We start from the raw sequence: 20878 nt of genomic DNA, 5'->3' as shown, positions 1-20878 counted from the left end.
GTTTGAGGAGGGTAACAATCACAGTAGACTGTGGCAGTTATTGTGACTATGTTTAAAAAACGTTTTTGTCATTTAATATTTTGTTTTTGTTATTAAGGGGTTAATCATCCATTTGCAAGTGGGTGCAATGCTCTGCTGACTTGTTACATACACTGTAAAAATTTTGTTAGTGTAACTGCCTTTTTTCACTGTTATTTAAAATGTTGTCAAAATTTGTTTCTCTTAAAGGCACAGTAACGTTTTTTATATTGCTTGTTAACTTGCTTTAAAGTGTTTTCCAAGCTTGCTAGTCTCATTGCTAGTCTATACAAACATGTCTGAAACAGAGGATACTTGTTCATTATGTTTAAAAGCCATGGTGGAGCCCCATAGGAGAATGTGTACTAAATGTATTGATTTCACCTTAAACAGTAAAGATCAGTCTTTATCTATAAAAGAATTGTCACCAGAGGGGTCTGTCGAGGGGGAAGTTATGCCGACTAACTCTCCCCACGTGTCGGACCCTTCGCCTCCCGCTCAAGGGACGCACGCTAATATGGCGCCAAGTACATCAGGGACGCCCATAGCGATTACTTTGCAGGACATGGCTGCAATCATGAATAATACCCTGTCAGAGGTATTATCCAGATTGCCTGAATTGAGAGGCAAGCGCGATAGCTCTGGGGTTAGACGAGATACAGAGCGCGTAGATGCTGTAAGAGCCATGTCTGATACTGCGTCACAATATGCAGAACCTGAGGACGGAGAGCTTCAGTCTGTGGGTGACGTCTCTGAATCGGGGAGACCTGATTCAGAGATTTCTAATTTTAAATTTAAGCTTGAGAACCTCCGTGTATTGCTTGGGGAGGTATTAGCTGCTCTGAATGACTGTGACACAATTGCAGTGCCAGAGAAATTGTGTAGGCTGGATAAATACTATGCAGTGCCGGTGAGTACTGATGTTTTTCCAATACCTAAAAGGCTTACAGAAATTATTAGTAAGGAGTGGGATAGGCCCGGTGTGCCCTTTTCCCCACCTCCTATATTTAGAAAAATGTTTCCAATAGATGCCACTACACGGGACTTATGGCAGACTGTCCCTAAGGTGGAGGGAGCAGTTTCTACTTTAGCAAAGCGTACCACTATCCCGGTTGAGGACAGTTGTGCTTTTTCAGATCCAATGGATAAAAAATTAGAGGGTTACCTTAAGAAAATGTTTATTCAACAAGGTTTTATTTTACAGCCCCTTGCATGCATTGCGCCTGTCACTGCTGCGGCAGCATTCTGGTTTGAGGCCCTGGAAGAGGCCATCCATACAGCTCCATTGACTGAAATTGTTGACAAGCTTAGAACTCTTAAGCTAGCTAACTCATTTGTTTCTGATGCCATTGTTCATTTGACTAAACTAACGGCTAAGAATTCCGGATTCGCCATCCAGGCGCGTAGGGCGCTATGGCTCAAATCCTGGTCAGCTGATGTGACTTCAAAGTCTAAATTACTCAACATTCCTTTCAAGGGGCAGACCTTATTCGGGCCTGGTTTGAAAGAAATTATTGCTGACATTACTGGAGGTAAGGGTCATACCCTTCCTCAGGACAGGGCCAAATCAAAGGCCAAACAGTCTAATTTTCGTGCCTTTCGAAATTTCAAGGCAGGTGCAGCATCAACTTCCTCTGCTTCAAAACAAGAGGGAACTTTTGCTCAATCCAAGCAGGCCTGGAAACCTAACCAGTCCTGGAACAAGGGCAAGCAGGCCAGAAAGCCTGCTGCTGCCTCTAAGACAGCATGAAGGAGCGGCCCCCTATCCGACAACGGATCTAGTAGGTGGCAGACTCTCTCTCTTCGCCCAGGCATGGGCAAGAGATGTTCAGGATCCCTGGGCGTTGGAGATCATATCTCAGGGATATCTTCTGGACTTCAAAGCTTCTCCTCCACAAGGGAGATTTCACCTTTCAAGATTATCTGTAAACCAGATAAAGAAAGAGGCATTCCTAAGCTGCGTACAAGATCTCCTTGTAATGGGAGTGATCCATCCAGTTCCGCGGACGGAACAAGGACAGGGGTTTTATTCAAATCTGTTTGTGGTTCCCAAAAAAGAGGGAACCTTCAGACCAATTTTGGATTTAAAGATCCTAAACAAATTCCTCAGAGTTCCGTCATTCAAGATGGAAACTATTCGAACCATTTTACCCATGATCCAAGAGGGTCAGTACATGACCACAGTGGACTTAAAGGATGCCTACTTTTACATTCCGATTCACAAGAATCATCATCAATTCCTGAGGTTTGCCTTTCTAGACAGGCATTACCAATTTGTAGCGCTTCCATTCGTGTTGTCTACAGCCCCAAGAATTTTTACAAAGGTTCTGGGCTCACTTCTGGCGGTCCTAAGACCGCGAGGCATAGCGGTGGCTCCTTACCTGGACGACATCCTGATACAGGCGTCAAGCTTTCAAATTGCCAAATCTCATACAGAGATAGTTCTGGCATTCTTGAGGTCGCATGGATGGAAAGTGAACGAAGAAAAGAGTTCTCTATCTCCTCTCACAAGGGTTTCCTTCCTAGGGACTCTAATAGATTCTGTAGAAATGAAAATTTACCTGACGGAGTCCAGGTTATCAAAACTTCTAAATGCTTGCCGTGTTCTTCACTCCATTCCGCGCCCCACGGTGGCTCAGTGCATGGAAGTAATCGGCTTAATGGTAGCGGCGATGGACATAGTGCCATTCGCGCGCCTGCATCTCAGACCGCTGCAATTATGCATGCTCAGTCAGTGGAATGGGGATTACACAGATTTGTCCCCTCTACTAAATCTGGATCAGGAAACCAGAGATTCTCTTCTCTGGTGGTTATCTCGGGCCCATCTGTCCAAGGGTATGACCTTTCGCAGACCAGATTGGACAACTGTAACAACAGATGCCAGCCTTCTAGGTTGGACTGCAGTCTGGAACTCCCTGAAGGCTCAGGGTTCATGGACTCAGGAGGAGAAACTCCTCCCAATAAATATTCTGGAGTTAAGAGCAATATTCAATGCTCTTCTGGCTTGGCCTCAGCTAGCAACACTGAGGTTCATCAGATTTCAGTCGGACAACATCACGACTGTGGCTTACATCAACCATCAAGGGAGAACCAGGAGTTCCCTAGCGATGTCAGAAGTCTCCAAGATAATTCGCTGGGCAGAGACTCACTCTTGCCACCTGTCAGCGATCCATATCCCAGGTGTAGAGAACTGGGAGGCGGATTTTCTAAGTCGTCAGACTTTTCATCCGGGGGAATTGGAACTTTATCCGGAAGTGTTTGCTCAATTGGTTCTCCGTTGGGGCAAACCAGAATTGGATCTCATGGCGTCTCGCCAGAACGCCAAGCTTCCTTGTTACGGATCCAGGTCCAGGGACCCAGAAGTGGCACTGATAGATGCTCTAGCAGCGCCTTGGTTCTTCAACCTGGCTTATGTGTTTCCACCGTTTCCTCTGCTCCCTCGTCTGATTGCCAAAATCAAACAGGAAAGAGCATCGGTGATATTGATAGCGCCTGCGTGGCCACGCAGGACCTGGTATGCAGACCTAGTGGACATGTCATCCTTTCCACCATGGACTCTGCCTCTGAGACAAGACCTTCTAATACAAGGTCCTTTCAATCATCTGAATCTACTTTCTCTGAGACTGACTGCATGGAGATTGAACGCTTGATCCTATCAAAGCGTGGCTTCTCCGAGTCAGTAATTGATACCTTAATACAGGCACGAAAGCCTGTCACCAGGAAAATTTACCACAAGATATGGCGTAAATATCTTCATTGGTGTGTATCCAAGAATCATGGAGTAGGGTTAGGATTCCTAGGATATTGTCCTTCCTCCAAGAGGGTTTGGACAAAGGATTATCAGCTAGTTCTTTAAAGGGACAGATTTCTGCTCTGTCTATTCTTTTACACAAGCGTCTGGCAGAAGTTCCAGACGTTCAGGCATTTTGTCAGGCTTTAGTTAGAATTAAGCCTGTGTTTAAACCTGTTGCTCCTCCATGGAGCTTAAACTTGGTTCTTAAAGTTCTTTTTCTGATGGCTATTTCCTCGGCTCAAAGAGTCTCGGAGTTATCTGCCTTACATTGTGATTCTCCTTATCTGATCTTTCATTCAGATAAAGTTGTTCTGCGTACAAAACCTGGGTTTTTACCTAAGGTGGTTTCTAACAAGAATATCAATCAAGAGATTGTTGTTCCATCATTATGTCCTGATCCTTCTTCAAAGAAGGAACGTTTTTTGCATAATCTAGACGTAGTCCGTGCCTTGAAGTTTTACTTACAGGCTACTAAAGATTTTCGCCAAACATCTAATCTGTTTGTTGTTTACTTTGGACAGAGGAGAGGTCAGAAGGCCTCGGCAACCTCTCTTTCTTTTTGGCTTCGGAGTATAATCCGTTTAGCCTATGAGACTGCTGGACAGCAGCCTCCTGAAAGGATTACAGCTCATTCTACTAGAGCTGTGGCTTCCACCTGGGCCTTTAAAAATGAGGCCTCTGTTGAACAGATTTGCAAGGCTGCAACTTGGTCTTCGCTTCATACTTTTTCCAAATTTTACAAATTTGATACTTTTGCTTCTTCGGAGGCTGTTTTTGGGAGAAAGGTTCTACAGGCAGTGGTTCCTTCCGTTTAAGTTCCTGCCTTGTCCCTCCCATCATCCGTGTACTTTAGCTTTGGTATTGGTATCCCACAAGTAATGGATGATCCGTGGACTGGATACACTTAACAAGAGAAAACATAATTTATGCTTACCTGATAAATTTATTTCTCTTGTAGTGTATGCAGTCCACGGCCCGCCCTGTCCTTTTCAGGCAGGTCTAAATTTTAATTAAACTACAGTCACCACTGCACCCTATGGTTTCTCCTTTCTCGTCTTGTTTCGGTCGAATGACTGGATATGGCAGTGAGGGGAGGAGCTATATAGCAGCTCTGTTGTGGGTGATCCTCTTGCAACTTCCTGTTGGGAAGGGGAATATCCCACAAGTAATGGATGATCCGTGGACTGGATACACTACAAGAGAAATAAATTTATCAGGTAAATCAGGTATCAGCATAAATTATGCTTTTAGATGCACATACATTTGTAACTAATATATTATTATTATTTTTTTAAACTTAAGCTATTGAAGTTCTCATTTAAATCAAGAATAACTGCTTATTACTCATCAGCCTGTGTAGTCAGAGTTACTCAAAATAACAGGCACCTGTGTAGGGCAGGACCAGCCCACAGCAGGCTCACAGACACTGCAAGGAAGTGAGAGACAGGGCTGGCCCTGCTGCATCATGCACAAATAATAATGCTGGCAACTGGACCCAGCACACAACAGGCCTTGGCCCAGCTGGCAAATGCCCTATGCTTTCTATTGGCCTGCTGAGGGGCTTCATAATGCTGAGGAGGCATCTTACAGAATCTCACCAGACCAGAGAACTTTAGAGAATTGGGCCCCATGTCTGATGAAGAATCAAAATTGTTTATGGAATGTTCTTGAATTTAAATTCTTAAAGGGAGATTATATTCCTTTTCTTCTCCCCCCCCAAACCCCCCCCCCCAAAATACAATGAAAAATTCTAAAACTTTATATGCAAAATTGCTATACATGCTGATGACTTGATGATGAAAAGTGCCCCCCTTTCCACCACCTTCCCTATAATGGTGTATCTGTCAATCACTACTGCATACAATAGTGATTGTCTTGCACACATTTTATGCCTAGTGAATGTGCAGTGAATCCTAGCAACATTACGCTTTACTGCCACTCTACATTTGCAGGGAGTAAAGTGCTTGTAGGGCGTTTACTATCATAAACAGCTGAGACGGACAGCTAACCTGGAGAATGGACCTATAACTTTTTGCTACCTAAAGTGCTTAAAAGCAAAACAGTAATCAATGCCCTTGAAAATAAATATAAAAATATAAAGGATGTTTTGAAAAAAATAACTACATATATTCTGATTATGAGCATGTGGCACTGTTTAATGGTGCTGAGTATATATGCAATTTTAATAAGCTTGCTTGTTGTTATACGTTTTGCTGAGTGTACACTGATAATGAATGTACTGTAGTGAATAATGAAGCCAATTATCCATACACTTATAATGAGCATGGGCCACATTACTTCTATGAATTGTGAATCCATTCAATGATATTGAGCATGCATTGCTGTATACAGATACTGACAATACACTGATAATCAACATGTTGTGGATATCCATATACTGATAATTATCACATTGTACTTTTGGTACACAGATAACGAGTATGCTGGGCTACATAATGTTGATGAGCATCTATGCACAGTGACACACCATACAGTAATACAGCTCAGCATGATTATTATATTTGTTCAGAAAATATAAAACAAACCCCTGTAACCCCCCATTAGAGCCTGCACCAATTCACTCCCCCCTCCATTTTGTATATACAGGACCAGCAGTATGGCACAAATTCCCAGCACCCTCGTTCCTAAGCCATCTGATTAATGCTGAAATGACATTTAATATGTGTATGGATAATGATAACTCAGAGATTGAGAACTGCTCATGAAATGACTTTAAAGGGACACTGAACCCAAATTGTTTCTTTCATGATTCAGATAGAATATGCCATTTTAAACAACTTTCTAATTTACTTCTATTATTATTTCTTCTTTGTTCTCTTGCTATTTTTATTTGAAAAAGAAGGCATCTAAGCTATAAGGAGCCAGCAAATTATTGGTTCAGAACCATGGACAGCACTTGCTTATTGGTGCTGTCCAATCAGCAAGGACAACCTAGGTTGTTCACCAAAAATGGGCCGGCATCTAAACTTACATTCTTGCTTTTCAAATAAACATACCAAGAGAATGAAGAAAATGTGATAATAGGAGTAAATTAGAAAGTTGCTTAAAATTGCATGCTCTATCTGAATCACGAAAGAAAAAAATTGGGTTCAATGTCCCTTTAACCTTTCTGATAACATGTTTGTAAAAACAGAAACCTACTTGAGTTTGATTTAATTCTCCCGTCCAATCACACTCCTCAATCCCCTCATGCTTACCAAAAGTAAGCTTTGTTTAAAGGGACAGTAAACAGTTTGAGATTGTAATATAAAATTATACATAGTAAAATAATTTTGCAATATACTTTCATCATTTACTTTGTCCCCTTTTTCTGCAATTTAAGTCTGAAAATTGATTTGAAGATTTTCCAACCCTGAGAACTGAAAGAGCAAATGCCAGGCTTCACAAACCTAACCCTCCAACATAACAGGTCCTATTTTACATTTCACAATAGACATTTTGTCCTGGGATCTTGAAACATGAGGCCAGATTAGCTCCTCCAAATAAGGAAAGTTGTGTTTGACCATTAAAAAACAATTGCAGCAAACGTTCAGAGTCTGCTGATATGTTAATGTGTTAGAACACCGCAGAAAAATGTTATATTTGTCCATTTAATAGTAAAACACAATTGTAAAATTTAGAATACAGATAATTGATCTTACAAAGCAGAGTTCTTTTTATATGTTTTCTTGCCAAATCCTTCTGTCCTCTCAGTATTTTCTGTGACTTTGTTGAAATGCTACAAAAAATATAAAAGCAAATGATATAACATATTAACAGTAATAAGGTTTTGCAAGCGTTAATGCGTAGGCTGTTTTACCCATCCCTGTTCTCAACACTAAAAAGTAAGGAACACTGTTATTATCTTAAACTATGACTATTAAATATATTATTATATCACTTCTAGAAAATGTACTCCTAAGTAGAAATTCTATTAATGTTCTCAATTAGCTCTGATTTTTTTTCTTTTTGAAGCTTTTAAATGTGAGTACGCTCTGACAGTCTTATAGTATTTTTACTTATTTCCTTGCACAGTAATTCAAATCTATCACTGAAAAAAAGTAGGAGAGGCCAGGCCTGGATTGACACTAGGGCATACAGGTTTGATTACTGTAGCTTGCCAGCGTTATTTGTGCATGATACAGGCCTGGCCCTGCCTCTCACTGCTTTTCTGTGTCTGTGAGCCAAGTCAAGGATGGTCCCAACCTTCACCCTGTTCCTGTGAGCTGGCCCAGGGAAGTGTCCTGCTCCCAGCATTACATCAAAATCTCATAATGGCTGTCAACAGTAAATTTGGGTTTACCTAAGTCCTACCCTTTGGACACGAGCCTAACAACAGTGGTCTCAGAGGTCTCAATTGAGACTAGGCCCACACATCTAGGGGCCTTTTCCAGCGCCTCAGTCAGTAGTGTTATTTCTACGGGGGGACAGTGGTACAGAGGCTCCACCTGCAGTGCTATCTGATGATGGCTTAGGCCGAAACGCGTGATACCGTTTGTCCTGTACTTGCAAGTATATATATATATATTTTTTTTACCTGCTGCTAATCTAATAAATGCTTATTAGTGCTTTCCTGGGCTCCGCTTTTTTCCGTTTTTGAATTACACCTGCAGCATGTCTGGCATATCTGTGTGCCCTTCCCCCAGCAAAGAGCTGCCACTTTATTTGTACAGGAAGGCTGTGCAAGTGTATATCCTCTGGTGTGGACTAAACAAGGGAAGAAGCTCTTATTGATGGTGCCTTTTCATATTTGTGGGTGCCTGTTTCTGTTTGATTTTGGATGTCTGAGGTGCTTTTTGTGTGTTAATAAGCAGTGCATGTCAGTAATTAGTTATTCTTTATTTAAATGTGAACTCCTATGGATTCTGGGGGATTTTCTAAGTTAAATTTCACTTTTTACTATTTAATGACAACCAGTTTACAAAATACAGTGACAGAAGGGTGTTGTTGTTGTAAATCAAACTCCCTGTAGTTTATTATACTTGTCAGTTTTGGGGTATTGTTTAAAAACAAAAGGCCAGGGGCTCCATTACATATGCAGTATCGCCCGCAAAATCCTCCGCCGCCGGATTTTACGTGATTTTGTTATTACATATACGGCGTAGCATCCAAATTACGCGCATATTTTTCACCCTTCGGCCGTAATTTTTATCCCCATAGACTAACACAGAACAGCCGCGAAATTTGGTATCCAATATACAGCGTATATACAACAGAATTCAGAAAATCGACTCCATTCTCATCCCGCCACATATTGCAGGCGCAGCAACCTTTGCACTGACTGAAAAAGCAACGTAACTCCCTGGAAGCATTACATTTAAGCAGCATCTCAAGGTTAAAGGGACAGTATACTATGATATTGTTTTTTTAAGGTTTATTTGTGTATTTGTGTAGGTAGAATCAGATCTCATCACTTTATCACATTGTGGACACATACTTGCTTATTTACTTTATATTTGTTCTTAAAGGGACACTGAACCCAAATTTTTTCTTTTGCGATTCAGATAGAGCATCCAATTTTAAGCAACTTTCTAATTTTTTTTTTGTCTTCGTTCTCTTGCTATCTTTATTTGAAGGCATCTAAGCTTTTTTTTGGGGTTCAGAACTCTGGATAGCACTTTTTTATTGGTGGATGAATGTATCCAGTTTTAAGCATCCAATTTTAAGCAACTTTCTAAATTTTTTTGTCTTCGCTCTTTTTTATTGGTGGATGAATGTATCCACCAATCAGCAAGAACAACCCAGGTTGTTCACCAAAAATGGGCCGGCATCTAAACTTAGATTCTTGCATTTCAAATAAAGATACCAAGAGAATGAAGACAATTTGATAATAGGAGTAAATTAGTAAGTTGCTTAAAATGTCATGCTCTATCGGAATCAAGAAAGAAAAAAATTGGGTTCAGTGTCCCTTTAAAACAATCAACAATACTTGGAGGAGAGAACAATGGGAAATCATAATTGTATTACATTCATCTCTTTAGAACCCACTGGAGTGTAATTTATTCTAATGTTAACACAGCTTGGCATTGATGCCAAAATATATAAAGGGACAGTCAAGTCCAAAGAAAACCTTCTTGTTTCAAATAGGGCATGTTATTTCAAACTACTTTCAGATTTAATTCTAACACTTGCTTTGTTCTCTTGGTATTCTTAGTTGAAAGCTAAACCTAGGATGGCTCATATGATAATTTCTAAGACCTTCTAGATTTGCAATTGTGTCATACCAATCACAGACAAAACAACCTCTCACCTTAAAACACCTGATAATGCACACCCTATCAGTAACATCACGATTATATATACCCATGTGTCAATTTATATTGGATGGGAGATACATTGATTTACTTCTTAGAAGTGAATATTACTATATGTACCCTTCATAAACAACTATTTTGTATGTGAGTTATAGTACAAGAATATGTCATAAACATGATAATATTACCTGTTTTTATTGCCATTTCCACACAGGTCATATTATATGTTTTAACAATATTAGTGTACTAAAACACACCTCACATGGATGTGGATGACAATTATATGGTAAATAACAGAGGACAAGATTTATGGTGAACTATAAGAATATTTATTTATTTTTTGGCTTCTTGGATGAGGGAGCTGAGGTGACTGTAGTGGATTTCCTTGTTCTCCTGGTTTGAGACGATTCTGCTGTTTCTGCTGGTGTGCTGGCCACAGATGATAGGCTGGAGGCAGTGTCCTGCTGGTGTGTAAAGTGCTCAACCAACACACCCAAGAGTTGATTTTGTTCTCTCCATCTATTGTCCATTTGCATCTGCATATCAGACAGAATTCGCATCATCTGTGACTGGTTATGAACACTTGCACTTAGCGATGCTGCCATGTCCCTCTGTAGCTCTATGCTACGTTGTTGTATCCTCTCTTGGCTCCTGTTGAACCTTTCATAGTTCCTGAAGAACCTCTCTTGGCCTCTTTGTATGCTCTTGGGGCTTGTTATGAGCCTCCTCTGGAGTGCAATGTATTCCTCACCCAGGGGAGAATACAATGCATCCACAGGCTCTGGAGCAGCAGGGCTTCTAGGTGCTTGTGGGGCAGGGTCACCTGCATCTGTTGTTGCTTGAGGTGCAGGGTCAGCTTCAACTGATGGTTCGTGTGGGGCTGGGTCAGCTTCAACTGCTGGTTCATGTGAGGCTGGGTCAGCTTCAACTGCTGGTTCATGTGGGGCTGGGTCAGCTTCAACTGCTGGTTCATGTGGGGCTGGGTCAGCTTCAACTGCTGATTCATGTGGGGCAGGGTCACCTGCATCTAATGGTGCTTGAGGTGCAGCTGTAGATTCTGCTATATTTCCATCTGCGGATGGTGGAGCTCGTCCAAATGCTGATGATGGTGGAGCTCGTCCAAATGCTGATGATGGTGGAGCTCGTCCAATTTCTGATGATGGTGGAGCTCTCATGGCTGGTTGATAGTCCCACTGATGACCAGTGTGTGACCACTGAGCCTGTCCAATTGGCACTTCCTATGACATTGTCTGTGGGTAAAATCCCTGACTGCCATGAGATTGTGCTGTGGTGGGGGGGGATAAATACATGGACCCTTTGTGGCTGTCTTGGCTCCCCCTCAAAGCCAAAGGGAGGATATTCCTCTGTCCAGGAATCTTGCCACCATTGCCATATGGCAATGGTGGTGGCATCACTCCCGGGTCCTCAACTGAAGCCATCCAACTATGCTCATGCCTGGGAGCATACTGTTCTTGCGGTTGCCTGAAGACTGATGGTGGTGGTGGTGGTTTGCGGCATAGATGTTTGAATCCTTGTGACAGGAGGTTCTGTGAAGGAGTCAAAGGATGAGAGGGATTAGTACAGTCAGATATATGTCCACGTGGGCATACAATATACATTGATACATGCTAGGGCCTATACTGATTCTCGTGTCAAACTCTATAACGTGTCCTGTGTTATTCTGAGACATGTTAGTATTGCACTATTCCACCTCATATCATGAATTGCATTGTGTTGGGTAGCAGTAATGTAAAATATAATTGTACATGTTTTTGTTAGTAGGCCAAATACCATGCTCCTCATTGTGTACATAAATGTGTGATATTAAAGGATGTTATATCTCAAATACATATAATACTGGTGTGTGGGATGTTACTCACCAGCATGATGTGCTGTGGTTGCAGCCCCTGAGTCATGAGCCCCTGGAAGTCCACGGACTGCTGTGATACTCAGGGACCTGCATATCATCTCCTGCCAGGTGTAATAGTTAATATCCAGGGATGGACCACTGCCTGTTCCCCTCTGGTGCATAGCTTCCTGCCCCATCTTTTCTTTGACCCTCCTCTTGCAGTCATTCCACCGCTTTTTCAGGCACTCAACAGTCCTCCTCTGCGGGGCCACACTGTTGACGGCATCCTCTACCGCCAACCATGCCATTTTTCGCTTTTTGTCAATGCCTTTGCTCTTCTCCTGCCCGAAGAGGGCACTGTAATTGTCTTTGATGGCCTGGACAAGGGCAAAATTTTCATTAAATGAGAAGTTGGAACATCTCAGCCTCTCATCCTCCATGGACACTTGGCTTCCTCCCTGTGATGTCCCTGGTGTGGGTTCCTCCCTATCCTCTCTCTCCTCCCCCTTTCTGTCCCCATGTGCATCCACTGTCCCTCTCCTAGATGTGCCTGCTCTCTGGGGCATCTCCCCTCTCATCATCTCTTCTAGCTCTCCCTATCCCCACTCCACTTACTCCCTGATGGGGGGGGCCCACTGCTCCTCCTGTCCTCTCCAATACTCCTCTCCCTGCCACTCCTCTCCCCTCCTCCCTACCTCTCTCTGACATCCTCACACTAAATCACACTACACACACTCACACTCACTCCCAGTTCAATCACACACAATCACAACCAAACACTCAGCCTATCACACTGTAAAAATCAAATAAAATGTGTGAGGTGTGTGAGAAAAAAAAGTGTGGTGTATTTTGTATATGTATGTATGCAAAATATGTGTGCAATATGTAAAATTATGTGTAAGTGTACAAGCTTAATCAAACAACAATGCGACCTAACTAACTCCTCTGTTTGCGCCTCTTTCTCTACTCTCACTTATTATCTACTCTCACTAATCCAAACAAACTGAAGAAAATGGCGGCTGCACATGGGTTTATATATGAATTTTGAATAGCGTAATTACATGTGGCATTTTTATTTGAAACTGTCCATTTTTACGAGTGTTAGCCTAATTTGCATAAAACTACTCTTTATTTACACTTTCCATAGACAAAATACTGGCGTAAGTTACTTGAAGAAGAAGATCGCCAGTTTGTCTTACTTACGACAGTTTAACATCTAACGGCACAGTATATGTAATACCCCGATGTGCGAGGTGAAATTACGGGCGGCGCGGGTTCCCACGCTTGTGCCGAAACCTGTGCCGTATATGTAATCGCGCCCCAGTTGTGGGCCAGGGCTGGTTGCCTGAGCCCTACACCAGTCGCCAACATTATTATTTGTGCATGAAGCAGCACCACCCATGCCCTTCCTCCCATTGCCTAGCAAGAACGCTGGAGGGTAAGAGAAGCTGCGGGGGTTAAGGATTAGATCGCATACCACTACAGAAGATTGAACTCCCATTGCCTAGCTTTGTCTGTAAGCTGGGTTAGGGGTGGTCCCACCGCCCACAATTACATGAAATGAATCCTTCTCAAAATGGCTGGCTCTGTAGACTGCTAAATTACTCACTACAATGCTGTCTCCTCTAATCGATTTGCATTCAGTATAAGATTGGTCTGTGACAGGATCAGACAACCTCACACCTGGGTAGGTAAGTAGTAGGTTGGTATAGAGTTTGCATGAATTATTGCTGCTCATATTGAATTAGCACTGTTCCTAGTGCCTGCATTTGTCATGTCACTTTGTATCTGCCTGTTGTTTGTCCACTTCCATACTGCCCCTTTGTGTTAGCACCTTTTGTCTATCTGTAAACTTTAATTTTGGGTTTACCTGTGTCCTTTGTCAGGGGCATAACTGCAGGGGTTTCATAAGTTTGAATTGAGAGTGGGCTCACAAATCTAGAGGACCTAATCTAGCTTTTCAATCAGTAGTAGCATTCCTACAGGGTGGCCTGGTGGTGTGCTCCATCTGCGTCTTGTCTTGCACTTCTGTAAAAGAGGGCTCACAGTATACAGAAACTGTATGAATTTGTGAATTTGCTTTTATGGTGCAGTGTTTTCAAGATGGTCACCACAGTGTAATTGCACAGAAAAACCTGCCATCATGGAAGCTACTTATCTTGATGCCTTTAGGTGCTTATTTTGTGTGACTGAGGAAGTCTGTGGTGTGCTTGTATCTGCATGTGAATGTCTGTGCAGCTTACTTGTTATGAGAAGTGCTTATTGCCTGTTATTTTGAGTGACTATTACTACACAGGGCGGTGACCAATAAACTGTTATTCTTTATTTAAATGTGAACTTCAATAGTGTTTCTGTAAATAAAATTAGTACATTATACTTGTCAGTTTTGGCGTATGGTTAATAAATAACAAAAGGGGTTTCTCTGGCTCTGCCTTAAAATTTACTCCACTTATCAAATTGTACACAGTCTTAAATATGCACACTTTCTTCTACTGAGCATGTGCAAGAGTTCCCTTTGTATATGTATATGAGTCAATGATTGGTTGATAGCAATCACATGACACAGGGGGACAGCATACTGAACTACATTAAAAAAATGTCAGAAAAAATTCTACTGCTCATTTAAAATTCAGAGTAAGTGCTATAAATTGTTGCCCATGCTCAGTAGTACCTGGTACCTCAGAAAGTGTACTAATAAAAATATTTTGCTCAGTTTGATAATGGAAGTAAATTGGAAATTCTCTCAAATCTGCATGTTCTATCTGAATCATGTTTGCTTTGACTTTAGTGTCCATTTAAGTTTATTTGTACTTTTTATTACCATGCTCTAAATACTGAACACTAGGTCACCATGGAAATCAGATAGCACTAGCACTCCTCCTAGCTAAGGAGACTTCAGACAAATTCACATCTGCCCAGATGCCATTGGGGTTGCCTGTTATGTTGCAGTAAGGTCCAGGCCTTCCATGGTCGCCATCCTTCCTCACCTACCTAATACCTTTGCCAGGCTTTTGGTCACGTAGTTGCCAGGATCAAAGCATTCTTCCCCTTATCTTTATTGTCACAGTACTGCCCCATGCTGTCATCTCACCTACCCATGGCATGCTTGCATGTATGGTAAGGTGACCAGATTTTTAAAATGAAATCCAGGGACATTTTTTTTTTTTTTTAAAACCCCTTACAGTAAATTATATTTTGCCCCTACTATCATCACTTGCAAAACTAACCGGCAGGTCAAATCCAGCTTATGTGTTTAATCCCTGCTTTGTTCCCCTCAAAAAACAAAACAAAACAAAAGTTATTTCTTGATAATCTTAGTATAACTTTTCCAAAAAACACAAGTAAAAATGTCAAACGTATACTATAACATACCCCTACAAGCAACTCAGTACCCTTTCGGTTTTTAACATGCATGCATTATTCGAAGCCAAAAATACACATCTTTTATACGCACTTTAATAACAATGCCTCACAATAGGCCACTATTAAAATCAATCACCAGAAGATACCCCTACTTTGTAATTTTTGACCAATCAAAATCTTAGAAAGATTACGTACTTCTAAACATTCCAATTTAACATACTAGACCTTCCTAACAAGGGCTCAACTTCTCGATTCCATTGCGCCTGCACATATATAACATGCTTCCACTACTAACTAAACATTATCAACCAATGAGAGCTTACCTTGCACCTTTAAGCCCTTGCGCAGCACCTCACAATCTATATAGAGAGGGCTTTTAAGCTTTTAGCTTGAGTTGCGCTGTAAGCGTCAGCGGTAAAGTATCCAGGGGAAGTGGAACTGCTGCTGTAGCTCTACGCAACTAATCAGTCTCTAAAACAGATAAATCTATCAACTTCCCACAAGCGCTGCTAACATGCACGGGGCTCCGACCGTCTTATCTCCTCAATCCGTGTACTGTCCCCTAAAATCAGGGACGTCTGGTCACCTTAATGTATGGGTACTGCAACTTACAAGATTTTCCTATTGCCAGCCCTGTGCATCTGCCTTTCACGCTTCCTTTCGTTCCTTACCTTTTGGTGCCTGTGTTAATTCCTTACAGACAGCACATCTGTGTAATTTATAGATTGTGGTACAATGTGGTAAGACTTATAAGAGCTATGATCTCATTCTGTCTCAAAACAGGAAAAAAAGAGAGTCTGGGTCATTGGTTTGTGTGTTACTAGTAGCCAAGAGGTTAATTACTTGTTTGTGTATGTTTTTTATTTCAAATATACATTATATGGTATGTGCGGTTGTGCTGGTGAAGTAGCATATACTTCAGTATTATACTGATAATAATTTTACATACAGATCTGCCTACTATGGTTTCTATGGAAATCTAGATAAAAAAAATCAGTTCCACTTAGAATACAATTGACTCGTCGTTCTATGCATTTTAGTGCCTAGAATTGTAGTTAATCTTTCATTTCCAATAAGTACCATTTGAATCACCAATGGATCATCTTTATATACCATTCATTTTAAATGCTAGATGTAGTAATGCTTTTTGAGTGATATACCTTCCAGTACAAATGTTACCATTTTACTAAGCAGGCACAGCCTAGTCATAGATGGCACTTTTGTGTAGGGTGACCATATTGCCGATTTAAAAAGGGACACATATGACAAATACATATGTCAGGGCTGTTTTAAGAAATGTTTTGTATAAGAACCCTGACATGTGTATTTTTCATATGTGTCCCTTTTTAAATCGACAAAATGGTCACCCTATTTGTGTGTCATTCCATGCATGTATTTGTGTCTGTGAATTAATCCCATTTGTAATATAGTTCTTGATACAGAAGACATTAACACATATTCATATATGACAGCTACTATATTTAAACATTTGCACTGAAAAGGAACCATGTAATGCATGTAATTATTGCTCATAGCCTTAGATCAGGCCTAGCCTCTGGGTTATATAAGGTCATTATAGACATACAAATCAGAAGAAGTTATTGTTTTCCTCAAGGGTTAGATTGTCTGATAACTGGCAGTTTCTGGATACCCCTCTTGCATTACACACCCTAATCAAAAGGCATCTTGTCCAGATATACTTGCATAAGAATACTGCTTCTCTAAAATTGCCTGTCTGCTTGGTGTGAGTTTTTCAGATCAAAAGATGGAGATGGGCTGCTGCTGATAAGAGCAGACGCTGAACTTCACAGCGCCTGAGATAGCAGAGTGTGGGGGAGGAGATATGGCTTCTGTTCTGTGCCATTTCTTTTTTTTTTTCTGGGACATCTGTATGAGGCAGAAATACAGAAGGAGCAGATACTTTTTACAGTGATTCTCAACTTAATTTGCATCGATCTGAGACAGTTGCAGATATATACATCTGTGTTTCATTTGATCCTCTACAGATATTCTTAGTACTTTCTGCCATTTATAGATGGTACAAGTCCAATGTCTGTTGATTGGTAATTTAGTGTTGGAAAATTCAAGTATATACATTATGTGCTGTTGAATTGGAGCCATCTCTGGCAAACAAAGGGTTCATTTCCTATGGTGCTATAAAAGCTTAATATCCCTCACTTCCATTTCTTCTGAGATCATACTAATTTTGTCTATTTATTATTAATAAAGTATTTTTATTATTATTTTCATCAAATGTGCACTGTCTAGAATGCATGTGTGCCAAGTTATACGCATTCATTACTTTTAACACTGCATATCCCTGTGAAAGACATGCATGACAAGCAGGGTCGGCTCCAAGGGGGGGCATTGGGGGGAATTGCCCACCCAAATGGAATGCTGTGCCCCCTCAGAAAATATTGATATGATCATACGCTTTAAAAATATTAAATAAAATAATGAATTGTTGGGGGGCGGAGCCAGCAGCCGAACTGACAAGATGTGCAGAGACAGAGCTCTGCTCCTAAAAAAGTGTATTTAGGTCTTTTACATCAACTAAGAGCAACGAAACTGCTCACAAACCACCTCAGACAATTTGCGGGGTCGCCTGGAGTTGCCCCTTACTTTTTTTGTGGGATATTTTGCGGCGCCAATTCAGGCCGCCTGGGAGTACCAGAGCGTTTTGCAGGAAAGGCCACGGCTGCGGCCTACATCGGCACTCGATTCTGGGCCTGATTTCCAAAAACATTTCCAACACCAGCAAACCCTCTGACTAACCCTCCGGACCAACATACACCCTATAGGAGAGGGTGAGGATTGATGGACAGTGCTTTCTTTCTTTACAGAAGTTGGGCAGACATATTACAGTCAGCAACATCCCACGTGGCAATATGTGAGTAGAAAGCTGTTAGCCCCTGATATAAGTGTCACTCAATCTGTGCCTCTATCAACAGTACAGCATACTATCTTCCCTGTACCATAGGCTTATGGCACAAACCCAAAAGGACTTTTATAGATCAACATATATCACTACCCCACAAGTGTTTTCCCTGCGTGGATGTTCATTCAATAACATACAAAGCTGTAGATTCTGTCTCACTTGCAATAGCTGGATTGGTATTTACCGTGTTTCTCTCTTCATCTATGAACTAGAGATTAAAATTTGGATTGGTATTTACCGTAAATTACATATGGTCCTGATTCCTAAGCTGCTTTCCCTAGATAGTGGTGCTATGTAAATGTATCCTGTATGAAGATTGATAATAACAATTAACTCTCAACAACTGCATACTGTAGGTGTGGGCCCTACGCTATAAGTATACAATTCTTCTGGACAGCTAATAAAATCTTTAAGCAGGGCTACAAGGCCCTTATAGATCCCACTATGTAAACCTGCAGGCAGTCTGGCGAAAGGGGGAAATAGTTAAGGGGGCCTGGTCCCTCTTCCCTTCTACTATGTCTTAAAACTTCTACACCTGATAACTACTTTACTCTGGGTTATGGCTCACTTTTAAATGTATATACTGTATACAGTTTGAGTGAGAGGGAACCACAAACAGTTATTTATCATGCCACTGGGCTCTAGACGAAAGACTGTAAACCAAGCTGAATATAAAAAGTCTGTGTCTGATCACTTTAAGCCTAAATCCCAGGCAGACAGACAGCCAAGCTCAGAGTCTCTGAATATCCCTCCACACGCCGAAAGTGAGCTGTTTGACCAGTATTCTCAGACAACAGGAGAACTTCCATCTACTATGGCATCTGAAATTGTCAACACAATCACCCAAAAAATCACTAACCTGCAAGAATCTCTCACTAAGACTTTTAAAAGTTCTATTGCAGATCTGCGAAAAGACATAGGCACAATCAGTGAGAGAGTTGAGGCCCTGGAGCAAAAACAGGAGGATCTGGTGGTAGAACAGGCACATCTCTCTAACCATTCCCATGTAGTGGTTGATATGCTAGACACAGTGGAAGCAAAGATGTCTGACATTGAGGATCGCTCCCGCCGCAACAACCTCAGATTCTGAGGAATCTCAGAAGAAATCCCCGCTGCTGACTTAGAATCTTTCTTAGCCGAATTCTGCGGCCATCTCAAAGCATCACAACTACCTAATGAAAATTTACTTGACAGAGTCCACAGGCTACCTAGAGGGCGAAATATTCCATCTGAAAAGCCCAGAGATGTGATAGCCCGCTTCCATTTTTTCACATATAAAGAGCAGATTGCCAAAGCAATGTTTTCCAACCCTGCTTTACCCAAAAAATTCAGGGACATTCAAGTCTTTCCAGACCTCTCTCAGTTTACCATCCAAAAGAGAGCCACATTTAGAGAGGTTACTAAAATCCTTCGACAGCAGGGAATTAAATACAGATGGGGGTATCCAACAAAGCTCCTCATCCACAAAGATAACCACCTTTTGGCTGCTAACACCTCGGATAGAGCTCGTCAATATCTCAAAGACTGGGATTTACTCCACACACCAGGGCCTAGGGGTCACCCTCCGTCTTCAGGGGAGAAACCTTCTGCAACTCCAGAAGCTGCTCACCTAAAGTCCCAGTCCACACTTATTAGACCTGCTTCTGAGTGGCAACCTCTACCACAGAGATCACCTAACCATAAGACACCATCTTTTGCCTTTAGTTTTCCTTCAGACCCTACTTCATCCTCTACGGCTGGTTTACTCCGGCCAGAGTCTCCTGTTCCAGATTCTGAATGACTGATTAACCCAGGACGATAAGTATCCTAGTTGGTAAAGGGGGGACTGTATCTTCTTTTGCTATGTTTTTGCTTGGATCCATGTTTCTTTTTTCCTGACAGGGTGGCTGGCAACTCCATAGACTGTTTCTCTTTGGTTGTAGAAAACCCCCTGATATTATTATTTGGGACCCTGTCCAGTTTCCCAACAGTCTATGGGCCATAATGACTCCCCAAGAACTGGGGTCCACCAGGTTGTGGAGAGAGAGAGGGGTGGAGGGAATGATAGAGGGGAAAAGAAATGTATCGAGAAATGTAAAAGTTCCTTTTTTGTTGTTGTGATGTGATGTATTTCATTATCTGATTTAAATACCAAGGTTTGAATTTAACTCAATGATTATTCTTTTTTTTCCTTTTCTTTCTCTTCCCTCTCTCTCCTCCTCCCCCTCCCATTATTGAATTATGGACCATACCTTTAAACCTCCTCACAATATGCTGCATATATAGGATATGCTAACACCCCACAATTGACAAAGATTTTAATATCATGTATGACACTCCCAGAGAATAGCCCTTCCCCATCCCTCCCCCCCCCTTTTTTTTTTTTTTCTAGGTTGTAATGCATTGATTTGTATATGTTTTTACTCCTCTGCAGGTTCCACAGTTATATGTTTTCTCTGTTTATCTTATTGTACACTATTTTGTAAGTGTTTATTCTGGTATTATGACTCTTTGGTCCATTCAGATATAGATCACAACCTACTCACTCCTCCCTAAAGTCCTTACCATTGGTGATCACCTACCCCAATGAACCTCCACATACATCAAGTCAGGTCCCACAGGTTGAGTCCCGCCATCATCATGGGTCCAAGCTTATTATTACATATGGACTGTCCCCCCTATAC

At 41.5% G+C, this 20878-nt stretch overlaps 1 protein-coding gene across 5 annotated transcripts in view; it reads left to right on the top strand.

Annotated features, from left to right (window-relative positions):
* ANKRD13B (ankyrin repeat domain 13B) overlaps positions 1-20878 on the top strand; it is a 513444-nt gene that overhangs the window by 169103 nt on the left and 323463 nt on the right. The gene's annotated exons all lie outside the window — the stretch shown is intronic.

Source organism: Bombina bombina, chromosome 3 (assembly GCF_027579735.1).
Source record: "Bombina bombina isolate aBomBom1 chromosome 3, aBomBom1.pri, whole genome shotgun sequence".
Lineage (NCBI taxonomy): Eukaryota > Metazoa > Chordata > Amphibia > Anura > Bombinatoridae > Bombina > Bombina bombina.
This window is presented reverse-complemented; position numbering and strand designations above follow the sequence as displayed.